A 13,698-nucleotide genomic window follows, 5' to 3' on the forward strand; every position below is an offset into this window, starting at 1 on the left:
TAAGGAAATAACTGTTGCTCCCCATGGTACCTTCTCGTTCCTTTGCTTTCAAAGAGGCGCCAGACTACACTCCCACCAACAGTGCAGCAGAGTTTCTTTTTCCCTTTTCTTTTCTCAACAGCATTTGGTGTTGATGGTTTTCTTGATGCTGGCCATTCTTTCTGGAGTGAGATGGAATCTCAGCATGGTTTTAATTTGCATATCTCTAATGACTAATGATGATGAACTTTTTTTATGTATTTGTTCGCCATTTGTATTTCTTCATCTGAGAAGTGTGTACTCATCTCAGATGCCCATTTTTGGATTGGATCTTTGAATTTTGGGGGTCTGATTTTTGAAATTCTTTGTATGTTTTTTAGACAGAAGTCCTTTGTCTGAGGGACAGTTCACTAAACTTTTTCCCAGTTTGTGGGTTTTCTTTTCACTATGGTGGAAAATTCTTTTGACATGCAGAAACTTTTTAATAAGACGTTATCCCAGTTATTGATTCTGGGACATATTTCCCATGTGGTTTGACTCCTGTTCAGGAATTCTCTACCTACCCCTATGTCTTCAAGGTTTTTATCCAATTTGTCTTCCAATAGATTTAGTGCTTCTGTTTTAATATTCAGGTCTTTGATACATTTAGATTTTATTTTAGTACATGGTGTTAGGCATGGGTCTAGTTTTAGTTTTCGGAATATGGAGACCAGTTTTTCCAATACCATTTATTAAAGGGACTGTTGTTCTTCTAGTGAACATGTTTGGCCCCTTTATCAAAGATAAGGTGGTGTAGTGTGTTTGTAGTTGTGGTTGTATCTTCTAATCTATTCCATTGATCTTCGGCTCTGTTTTGATTCCAGAACCATGTTGATTTTACTACAGTTGCTTTGTAGTATGACTTCAAGTCAGGGATTGTGATACCTCCTGCTTTGACTGTGCTGCTTAGAACTGTCTTTGCTGTTCTAGGTCTCTTCTCGCTCCAGATGAATTTTAGGAGTGATTTCTCTAGATCAATGAGGTACACTGATGGTATTTTTATTGGGATTGCATTGAATCTGTATAAGAGTTTTGGGAGAATGGCCATTTTTACAATATTTATTCTCCCTATCCGTGAGCAAGGGATGTCTTTCCACTTTCTAAGATCATCTTCAATTTCATTTTTCAGTGTATTATAGTTTTCCCTGTATAGGTCTTTCACTTCTTCTGTGAGAGTAATTCCTAAATATTTCATTTTTTTTTGGTTGCTAGTATGAAGGTTATGGCTTCTCTTATTTCTCTCTCTGTGATTTTGTTGTTAGTGTATAAGAATGGTATTGATTTTTTGAGTATTGTGTAGGTCAGTCTGGAGATTTCTCAAAAATCTGGGATTGGAAGCCCCATTTGTTTCAGCTATTCCATTTCTAGGCATATTCCCAGAAGAACTGAAAGCATCATACCACAGTGATATACGTTCACCCATGTTTATAGCAGCACAATTTGTAATAGGCAGATCTTAGAAACAACATAAGTGTCCATCAAGTGGGGAATGGATAAAAAAGTTGTGGTATTTTTATACAATGGAGTACGCAGCTATAAAGAAGGATCACATTGAGATATTTATAAATAATTGGGCGTAGCTTGAGACCATACTCATAAGTGAAATAAATCAAATTCACATGCATGAATACCAAATAGTTTCCCTAATGTAAGAAATGATATAAATACATAAAATTATGTGGTAATCATGATTCCCCATTGTATGGCTTTGAAGCCTTATAAAGTTTTCACTCATTAATTGGAATGGTTTTATTCTGGGATGTTTGATTTTATTGTCTGTGATGATATGAACAGCTATTTTGAAGAAAACAAGAAATCATAATAGCTAGTGCTGATTTAATATCATCTTGTTTTGAAGTCCCATCAAGCTGTTGTTCTTCTGTCTCCATTGGTTTTATCATGTTGTATCTTATTGGATTTTATTATATGTGATAGTATAAACAAAATTTTTGCCTATATGCAAAGAGATAATATAAAAACCATTGTTTGTTTTCTGTTAGCTGGTTCTAAATATCCTGTGATAATTTCATTCTCTTGAATGGTTTCACAATGTCTTGATATGTTTGATGCTATCATATATGACATTACACTCAAATATTTCAAGGAAAGAGACACTATGGTGACTACTATTATGTCAGGTTATCTTGTGGTGGAAGACTATATTGCTTAAATTGTTCTGTTCTGACCTGTTTTGTTATGTTGTTATGGCCTCTTTTATCTCAATCTCCCCTTTTTTTCTTTTTTTTAAAATTTATTTATTATTAGTTTTTTTTTTAGTATGGGAAAAATAAATAAAAAATAGCAGGATATATTGTAGTAACTTTTTTTGATTTCCTATTAACGTGATTTGAACCCCTGTATTGCTCTTACCATCTTGTTTTGACTGATTTTACTCTATTCTGTTTTGTTTGATAGTATGAAGTTTGACGGAATAGGCAACTACTTTGAAGGCAATAAGATTCACTATGAGGCCCACTCTGGTTTGACTATTACTTCTTTTGAAATCTTGTAAGGTCTCCTTAGGTTTTATTGGTCTTGTTCTGTACTGTTTTTTTTTTTTTTTTAATTTTATTACATCTGATGATATAGGCAATTCTTTTTAAGATAGCAAGAGGCATTAATGGTAACCATTGTTGATCACCTTGTTTTCTGTTTTTACACCATGTACTATGTCCATTCTTTTTATTTTGACTTTTATTTTATTTTGTTTTGTCACATTTGCTTTTATTCTCTTCCAAAAAAAAAAAAAAAAAAAGTAGTAAGAACTGTGGGAGTAATAAAACCCAAAATGTGTAATTTTAAAAAAGAGAGGAAAAGAAAGTGCTCTAAAAGATATAACTGTATGTATATTCAAGTGTGTAAGATAGATAACCATATTACTAATTTTTTGTTGGATCATTGAACAGAACTGTTTGCAATCTCACTGTTTGAATGTCCACTTTGTATACTTTAATTTTGTAAATTGAACAACTATTTCTAAGATCACAATATGTAATCTATTGACTAGTGATTTCTTACTGTTTACTTTTTTGAAATTCTGTATTACTTGTATCCTTTTACTGCTTTTTTCTCTTTAAATAAAATTAAACAAACAAACAAACAAACAAACAAAAAAAAAAAAAAACCAAAGGGGGGCCAGAATCCCAGATCCCTTAGGCGCCCTGGTTCTACTTTATGTGCTGTTGGTTTTGTGTTAGTTGCTCCCATCAGTGTGAGCCTAATGCTCTCAAAAGGGCAGTGTCTTTTCAATTACACAAAGAGAAGCTTTAAAGGGCCCATCTCATATTACATTCTCAGAGACAATAACCTTTTCTAAATCATAAACCTTATGCCGTCATGAACACTTGCTGATCTAGTATTTCTTAACTGGTGTACACCTGAATTTTGAGTCAAAATCATTCTTCCACTCACATTTTTCACTATAAATCTTTTTAAGATAAATTTTTATATCCAAGGAAGTTGTTCTTTTATCAAAGAGTCGACACATAAATCTGTCAACATATTAAAATATTAAATATGTATGATATATTGCAAATTAAAGAAAATAGCAAAATTATAACTGGGACAAAAGAATATATTCAGCAAGACAAGGTATTGAAATATTTTTCTTTGCAATATTTCAGTTCAAAATTTAAAACTTTCCTTTTAAAGTTTCTGTACTTGCTTCTTAACTTTCTTCTATTTTTCTGTAAATTTGGGACTTGGAAACCTAATATCATTTCATAGTAAAAATTGAAAACACCAGATTAAAATTAGGATTTTCAAATAATGTCTTCTGATATTTAACATGGTTAGCTCTTAAAAATTAAAAATGGAATTAATCTCATCTAAAATGTATATATACTTAAAGTATAGTTACATACATCCTATTTATTTAAATTCCTTAGTAATTTAAACCAATTTCACCAAATTTAGTTTCATCTTTGAAAATTCAAAATAGGTAAGATTATGATACATTAAAATTACACCTAGTTTCTTTAACATTTCTTACCTTATATTCACATTTTTGTCAGCATAAATTTGGATGATAAATGGAATAACATTAAACATTTTGCACACTATATTTACGTTGCTGTCAGTATGGGTTTGGATAATTAATATTGGATTTTTATTATGAAATTTATAATATATTATCAAAATTCCTGAAAAAGGGTATATTGTCACTATTAAATGCCAGTATATATAAACCAAGTTGACCAGTGATTGCCACCAAACACAATTTAAATCTTAATTATTTCTGTAATCTAACAGTCAGATTGTGGTTGAAAAAAATGCTATAATATTTTTTAAAGTTAGGAAGATATTTCTCACTGCTTACTGTATTATCATTTCCATGAATGTGCTTTTCTTTGTATTATATGGTAAAACAGTAAAAGGCTATGGACACAGTACTAACATTGAAATAACTGTTATAAAACATTTAAATATATTTTTATAAAAAAAGATGAAAATATATGGACAAGTAATAATTTATCTATTAGTATTAAATCTAGGCAATATTAGGATGATATTAACATGGAAAAATTTCATCTTTGCAGTTAACAATTAAAACATTCACTGGGTATATTAAATCCTGATAATAAGGAACATGAAATTAGGACTGTTCTGCTTCATGCATGTATTTGACATCATTTTGAAGTCATTATATTCAGAATTTATTCATGCTTAGAATTTTAATATTAGGAGCTGTGGATCATTATCTTACTTTCACATTCCAAAACCCTTCACAAAGAAAAACTCAAGTGTTGATCCTTTCTTGTATTGCTTCCTATGTAAAACTTTAATATTTGTGCAATCTTCTTAATAATAAGAAGAAACTTCGTCTTATTTGAAGGACGGCAGGAGTCTGTCTTTTGGGGCACACTGCTATTAAAGACCTCCAATGGCCGGGCAGGACTGTCCAGCAGGTGTGGAGATCGTTTACTGCAGACCGTGGGCCAGCTGGACTACCAGAGCAGTAGAGCCAGTGTCATCAATTAAACTATGTGATGGCCTCAAGAAGAACTCAGCGCCAGTTAGCAGTGTCCATCTGAGGACCTTGTGCAGGACTGGACATAGTGACTGCATTTACAACATCTAAAAAGACAGACGAGATCTCAGGTCACACTGCTCACTAAGTCTTCTTTGTGGATACTTTTAGCCAACCAAACTCTTCCGTAGCTCAAATGTCAGCAAATACAATGGCTGTGAAGCTGGTGCAGGATCACAGAAATCCAATATCAGCTATTAGTTTTAAGATATTGCCATCGTGTTATGGCTAGGAGCTAAGCTTCGTTTAAAAACTTGAGTCATGAAGCGAAAGTGTGGCAGTGCACCCTGTAAGCCCAGCACCCTGGGAACCTGAGGCAGGAGGACTACAAGTTGGAGCCTAGGCTGAGACACCAAGCAACTTGGGGAGACCTTGTCTCAAAAAGTAAAATAAGGGCTGAGGATGCAGCTAATGGAAAGGCCCTGGGTTCAATTCCCAGTAGGAAAAACAAATATGATGATAATGACACCTAATTCAATCACCTTTGGAACAATAAGTTACTTAAAACCGATGAGCATGCTGTGTAATTGGTTTGCAAGGTCCTCTTCAGAAAGCCCAATCAGGGTGACTGTGTCCTTTTAGCCTTTCGGAAGCAGCTGGTGGTCTCTTTCACCCCTACATAGTGCCCTGTGCACTGGACGAGCTCAATAAGTAGATGCTGAAGTGGTTACTGAGGCTCCTTTGGTAAACTAATGAAGAAGGTCATGTCTTATGTTTATGTCACACTGCAAAGTTGTCATAAAAGCACCTTTTCTTCTCTGATTGTGTGGCCTACAAATGGATCAACCTAACAAAAGACTCGAATTCCAATTTCCCTCTGCCTATGCTATTTGCTTCCCCAACGTCCTATTAAATGCAATAGCTAAAACTAATGATGGACTTGCAATCCAGAATGCAAATGATTATACACCTAATATTCGAGTGACCTTATGCAATTTTAGCTATAAGATGTTTAAAAAGAAGATAATATGGAGATATACACTGCTCCACTATCAATAATGAGGGAAGAGGTACAAAGTAACAAAGTGCTGGAATAATATTGGATGAGTACACTTGAGTTTGAAAAGTGTATTCCCATGAGTTTTCAGACATAAGTTTCAGAATATTTTAAATTCAGGCTTTCATAGATTTATCTGCCATTTGCATGTGTTTATCTGAGATCTGTGTTTTCATCTCAGAAGCCCATCTTTGGATTGGGTCTTTGAATTTGGAGCACTTGATTTTTTTCAATTCTTTGTATGCTCTAGATACAAGCTCTTTGTCTGAGGGACAATGGCTATAATTTTTCTCACTCTGTGGGTTGTCCTTTCACTCTGTTGGTGCTTTCTTTTATTGTGCAAAAGCTTTTTAATAGGATGAAATACTATTTGTTGATTCTTTATAGTGTTTCTTGTGCAGTCTGGGTTTTGTTTGTAAACTTTCTGCCTACACTTAGGACTTCAAGATTTCTATCTAATTTGTCTGCTAGTAGATTCAGTGTTTCTTTGACCCATTTTGGCTTTAGTTGAGTGCATGGTGATAAACATGAGTCTAGTTTTCTTCTTTGGAATGTGGAAAGCCAATTTTTCCAGCATCATTTATTAAAGATAATGTTTTCTCCAGTGAACATGTTGGCTCTTTTGTCAAAGATCAGGTGTCTGAGTGTGTTAAGAGTTGTGTCTGCAAATTTTACTCAGCTCCACTGATCCTCAAGTCTGTTCTTTTTGTTGTTGCTGCTGTTGTTTTGTTATTTATTTTGACATCACTATGCTAATTTTATCACTGTATCTTTGCAGTATAATTTCTGATTAGGGCTTGTGATGCCCCCACCTTGCCCTTTTTGCCTAGGATTGCTTTTGTTATTGTAGATCTCTTCTGGTTCCAAGTGCATTTTAGGAATGTTTAGTTCTGTAAGGTATGCCAATAGTATTTTGGCTGAGATTGCATTAAACCTGTGTAACAGTTTTGGGAGTATGGCCATTTTAACCATGTTGACTCTTTCTGTCCAAGAGCAAAAGATATTTTTTCATTTTTGAATATTCTCTTCAATCTCTTTTTTCAGAGTACTATAATTAACATCACTGGTCATTCAAGATATGCAGATTAAAACACACTGAGATTCAATGTCACTCCAGAAAAAATGGCTATCCACAGGAAATCATCCAGTAAATGCTGGAGTTGTAGGGAAATAAAGAACCTCTTCTCCACTGTTGGTGGGAGTATAGACTGGTGCAACCACTGTGGAAATCAGTGTGGAGATTCCTCAGAGTTTAGGATTACAGATCCCATTCAACCCAGCTATTACCCTCCTGGGTATACTCCCAGAAGAATTAAAAACATCATATTACAGCAATATATGTGTACCTAGGTTTATAACAGCACAAATTGTAACAGTTAAATCTTGGGAACAACCCAAATGTTCATTAACTGAGGAATGGATGAAAAGATGTATTTTTTATATAATGGAGTACCACTTAGCCATAAAGAAGGACAAACTGGAGGCTTTTGTAAGTAAATGATTTCAACTTGAGACTATACTCATAAGGAAGTAAATCAGAACCATTGGTGTAAACATATTATCTTTCTAATGTGAGAAGCTAAAAAGGTGCAATAGACATTGTGAATTGGAAAGAAACTGTTCAAAAGAAAAGAGAAACTGATGGGGAGAGGTAAAAGGAAGAAAAAGAAATGTGAAAAAATATATAAATACACAAGACTGGACAGTTATAAGCTAGTTTCTTTTAGCTCACTGAAAAGAATGATATGTGCTAATATTGTCAGGGAATTACTTCACACTTATAGCTTGCACTCTGAGTAACAACTATGAAGACAACAATGCACCATTTATTAATTAATGCTGCTCTCTGATTAGCCTGAATTGAAAACTTTTTATTTCCATTTCTCCTCCTCTTCTCTTTAAAATAAATTAAAAAAATAAATTCAAGCTTGAGAAAGAAGTTAATTCTCCAAGCATCAGTCTAGAATGTAGTGCTTAGCGATTCTTTAAAGACGGATTCTGGTATTTTTCTTCTGCTGTTTCTTTATTCGGGGACATCTCCTATCCTAGGAAAAGAATTAACATGGCAGGAAAAAAAAGGAAAATCACCAGTGGCATTCACAGCATGGCAATATTAAAATATGGGAACGCATTAAAACAGGAGATGACAGTCTATGACAAAGAATGGCAGAAATGAGCATGGAAGGTCCATGCTTCACCCAAAGTGGTTAAATAATCCTTCTGAGATGACCACTTAGAAGCTAATATGCATAGGCTAATGTCTTGCTGCTTTATTGGGATCAAATCATTTGCTCATCTATCAATCAATCCGTCCTTCATTAAATGAATTGTTTTAAAAATATAAATTCATTGGAGATTTGTTATTATTAAGCACTTTTACAGGCAACAGTGATTAAGAAAAAGATCTCTGGATTTTGTAGTTTAACAGGCATACAGACTATTGACAAACACCTAAATCGACAAGAAATACCATGAAGTGGAAATTCTAGGGTGGGAAAATGTAGGATGAATCCCGTAAGCATGTCAGGTAATAAGAGGTGACCTTTGTAGACAAGACACTAAATCTGGTTTTTGGATGGGAAGCAGCAACTCATGCACTTCCTGAGTTTACAGTACTGATTCCTCCAGGGAGCATCAGGTGAGTGGGACAAGAGAAGCAGGAAAACAAGCGCATGTATAGGATGTGGCCAGTGCTGGGATGGTCATGGAAAGGATTCAAGGGGAAAACAGAAAGGAGAGCCATCATCCAGCCAGGAGAGAATCCTTGGAAGAGAACAGGAGATAGCATAGAGGAGAAGGAAGTGGGGATGGATACAAGTATTGCCTATAAAAGTGCTTAATACAGAGAGAAGGAAAGGAGAGTGGGGGTCTTTTGGGGCTTTTGGGGTGCTGGGCTGGTGAAGGAGAGCCCTTATTGGCTGAGGGGCTTGCTGATAGGATATGATTCTCAAGGGTTCTAACCACGGCCACAGAATCCATCAGTATAAATGATTCTTGCTATACCTTGCTCTAACAGGGGACAGAACTATGGCCACACAGCAGCAGGGATTTTGCAGGTGAAGAAGCACATTAGCGTAAAAGGAGTGCGAAGCGGGAGAGCTGGGAACACCTAGGAAGCAAAGTAAGGCAGATCCAGCAATCCTGAGACAGGAGCTGGTCTGCAGGGACAGGTCTGGACAGTGAGCATTTTCTACATCTAGGCCGCAACTAGTATGGTCTGGACCACAGCCCGTTCTCATGGGTCATGTGTGGGCATCTATTACCCCCAAAGATTATAAGCCCCTTTTGCAGGCAAGAATTCCATTCCTCATCCTACTTGCCAGCAAGGCTCTACTTTACCAGACCCTTAAAGATGACTTGTAAGAGAAAACCGTTCTTAAAAAATAAATATGGGGCTGGGGGTTCAGCTCAGCGGTGTAAATGCCTGCTTGGCAAACGCGAGGTTGTGATTTCGATTCCTGGTACCAAAAAAATAAATAGATAAACAAATAAATACAAAAGGGAAGAAAGCAGTCAGCAGGGCAATGTTTTGTTTGGGTAATTTATGTTGCAATTTTAAAAATCATTTCACCCATACTCTCAAGAGTGTACAGAGAAGGAGGCCTCCAGAAATCACTTGTGTGATGAAGGAAGAGGATGAGCCCTCTGTACTAGTGAAATGCTGTGCAGCTGAGCAGGGCTGGGGCATGAGGGTCCCCTTTCTCAGCAAGCTGCCCTCCTGTGTGCACAGTGATGCGGGGATCAGCACTGCCCTGGGCAGCGCAGGACAGCAGCAGAATACAGTGGTCGGAAATGGTGTCCTGCGTGTGCTGGCTGGGGGAGTGCATTTATACATCTTTACTTCTGGGCTTGCTTCTGTCAGGTGCAACAATGGATTCATGAGTCCACTGGACATTGACTCTTAGAGGCTTTTAGGTTCCATTTACACAGTCAGTTACAATAACTGCATTGCCCGCTTGGCTGAGCAGGCTAGAAATGCCTCTGGCCTGGCTCCCTGCTGCTCAGCCCAATTCTGAGCCATGCAGCCAAGTAACCTGGCAGCTGAGCAGCTGGTACAGCTGGGGCCAAGTCTCGAGGGCCCACTCCTGAGTGGTTTTGGCTGGGGTGGGGGGGCAGCTCTGGAGGAAAGTCCTTCTCGCTCTGCAAACTCATTCTCTGGAGTGTGGCAAAGAATGGTGCCTGCGTTTTATTGATCCTGCAGCTGACAAGGCAGCGGTGCCTCAAGATGTCTCACATCTTGCTCCTAACTGTGCTGATTAAGCCTTTCAAGTAAGCAGGAGGCACGGCTGAGTCTGTAAGAGAAATGCACAGCTTTCATTTGCTGTATCTTAATATCCAGGCAGATTTAGAGTGAAAGGATTTCAAATGAAATCCATGGAAGAAACAGATCTCCTTTGCACATCTCTGCTCCTCCCTTGCCATGTATGGCTGGCCACCCTGAAGGAGTCCTGGGCTGTGCTATGCAGAGCACGGTAACTGCTGAGCACCGGGCTGGGGACTGCTGATGCCTGCCAAGCCCGCAGAAATGAATGCTGATCCTAACACAAGCTCTCCTTGCTGCTGGCCCTATGACTGCTGCCTGGCTTTTATTCCTAGGGCTTGCTTCATATTTATTGTCCTGTTATCACTCGTTAAATTAGTAAGAAAGGAATCAAGGCCAGTGTTTCTTACTCTGTGCTCTCCATGAACTTGAGATTATTGTTTTCTGGGGTCAGAACAAAGAAAGCAGAGGATGGAGTGAAGGTAGAAGCTGAAGAAAGGTTGGGAAAGTTCCGGTTCAGCTGCATCACAAGATCAGAGACAGGAAAGCGCCCCAGACACTAGGTCCTGGCCAGCACCTCCGGGTTGTGGCCTTGGGAATGATCTCCCTAAGCAGACTTACATTGTGCAGCTCCCATTTGGGAAGTTTGTTTCCTTCCATGCTCCAAGACCATTTCTCTGTTCCAGCATACAAATTTCACTCACAGCAAGAGTAACCTCACTTAAGGAAACTAAGGGATTTAAAAATTCTCAAAATCACTTGCAAAAAATCAGTTAAGTTTATTTGGAATGCACATAAAAACCTTGCTCATTTAGGGAAAAAGCTGGTTCCTTATCACTCAGGTGGCTTAGGGCAGACAAATGCTAATTTGCTTGACACTTTTGAAAGTTGTGACTTCCTGATACCTGGCCATAAAAGCATAACCCTCCCTCTGTTAGGAATTGTGTTCTATTATTTTTTACAGTAGAAGTTCAGAAGGTATTCAGATGAAATAACAGGAACCAATATTTACACATAATTTTTCTGCTCTGTAATAATATTAAATGTAGAAAAAGCATCTTTACATTATTTATGCTTCCAAAGCACTTAGCACAGTGCCTTACAAATGGGTGGTTTTCAGTATCATGGGGTAAGATAAATGAAAGCAAATCACAGTTTAGAATTATCTCTTTTTCTTATCTGAAACTGCATTCATCTCTGAATATAGAGATTATCACTCCAAGGATTTATTATACTGGGTAGGTATTAAAATTAAAAAACACTTCCTTTATGTGTTGAAATACTTAAAAAACACACTCACACACATACACACACAAACCGGCTCTTGAAGACAGAATAATATGTTTGGACTAAAAGCACCATTCATAATGTTACAAATCCAATTATCAGTGGTCTAGCTGCTTTTCTGTAAAATGTAGTTATGTTTTTTCTTCATACTGTGTTATCTCAAGCCAATTATATATTATCAGTTTAAATTAATTGGTTTGAATTTAGGAAGATATTAAGCTTATGAATAAGCTAAATTATAATAGGAAATTATCTATTAAGACTTCCCAAAATTGAATTATGAGTGCACTGATGCAGAATACGGAGTTACTGAAGCTGCAGGAGCTACAGATTCTAGTTCTGAAAAGTCAAAATTCTGACTGGAGTTTGCAAAAGTCAGCAGCACTGAATTAGTTTATCATCGTATCACAGTAAGCAGCATTTCATGGGACAGAAGCCAAGAGTAGTTGAGTCACTTTATGATGCATTCCCATGATACCAAAAAGCACAGGGCTTTTGCAAGCTCTAAACACACTTTTGAAGCCAGGCAGTATTTTAGGAACTCGAGCTCAGGATCCCACTTAAACTGGCCAATCCGTCTTCTACCAACTATGACTATAACAACATAATAAAAGATGAAATTCAAAAGCTGGTGAATGTATCCCTGTTTCTGCATTGTGACAACACATATATCTGCCTAGGAAAAAGCTGGAAGGGGTAAAACACCAAGGTAAGAGGCCACTGGAGAAGCACAGGGTATACAGAATAGGGAAATCACAGTGCTGCACAGATAACACATTCCAGGGCTTTTATTCACATCTTTCAGAATTCTCTTGCTAATGTGTATTAAGTAAGTGCTACAAAGTAATGGCTCTGATGTTTTGTTCAAAGCAAATATTATTTGCATAGTAGGCACAAATTTTTAAAATAAATCTTCTCAAATCCAGTGTCTAGTTCTATCTAGCCACTTTTCATTCTGTACAACCTTATCATTTTTCCACCTAGATATTTATCTCAGACAGATCAAGAAGGAATTCTCAGTGTTTCCTGGTGGGAACAGATGAGGAGGTGAGCAAGAAGTCCTCACAGATGGCAAGGCGAGGCCTAAAGTGCTTCTGCGCACACAGAAGCACCTGGAAAAGCTGAGGTAAATGCCAAGGAGACAAACAGCGCCTGCAAATGCAATGTAGATCATGGGTCCATTGCAGTCTAGAGATATCTGCACTAAGTATTCCTCTTAGAACTTTAAGCACGTGTTTGATTTACAAAATGAACAGGTAATAGGGGCTGGGGGTTTAGCTCAGTGGCATAAGTACCTGCCTTGCAAGCAGGCGGTCATGAGTTCGATCCCAGGTACCGATCAAAAGGAAAAAGACAAAAAAACCAAAGAAACAAAAAAAGAAAATGAACAGGTAATACCAATAATAAGAATAAAATTGGGGCTTGGTCAGGGAAGTCAAAATGTTTGCAAATGATTTACAAATGTCCCTTTAAAGCTACAATCTCCACTGTGATGTTTGCTTTCTACTTTTCGTATATATGCATAAATTGCCAGCATTTCCAGCATAGAGCTGAGGCAGAAGCTGAATTCTTGCTGACACGCACTTACAGCTTGAGCATTTCTACAGAGAAAAGGGACCTGAAGCTTTTGCACACTGTATTTATAAGGACTTTGGTAGCCCCTGAAAGGAGTAATTCAGCATTCAAGTTTGAGCATCACAAAGGGAAAACTACTAAAACAAAGGATGATTTAACAATTTTATTGAAAGAACACTCAAAGGGAATTTAACAGTGACAATTTTATTACAAATCTATAGAAACTAAGCCAGCTTTTCATAGATTATCTCATTCAACAGAGATTCTGGCCAGATCTGTTTCATCATGCAATGAATATGGAGCGGCCTAGGGAAAAGGAAAGCCTAACTGCTACTACTTTCTTTTCGGCTTTATTATATGGAATAGCAAACTAGACCACTGTGCATTGTAGTGTCTGGGTTTAATACTTATTTTTGTGGGACAATACGAACCCAACACTCTAGAGTTTGTATCAGTAAATGCACTCCTTTTAGGCAAATTAAGCACAATTAAAGTTAGATTTAGACAAGCATAGTGGCTCATAGCTGTAAT

General features: G+C 37.1%; 1 protein-coding gene across 6 annotated transcripts in view; it reads right to left on the minus strand.

The window, feature by feature from the left end:
* Positions 1–13,698, minus strand: part of Edil3 (EGF like repeats and discoidin domains 3) — a 409,108-nt gene that overhangs the window by 140,508 nt on the left and 254,902 nt on the right. The window lies entirely within an intron of this gene.

This window comes from Cavia porcellus, unplaced genomic scaffold (genome assembly GCF_034190915.1).
Source record: "Cavia porcellus strain 051 isolate PalLab524CR breed Dunkin Hartley unplaced genomic scaffold, mCavPor4.1 scaffold_2, whole genome shotgun sequence".
Classification (NCBI taxonomy): Eukaryota; Metazoa; Chordata; class Mammalia; order Rodentia; family Caviidae; genus Cavia; species Cavia porcellus.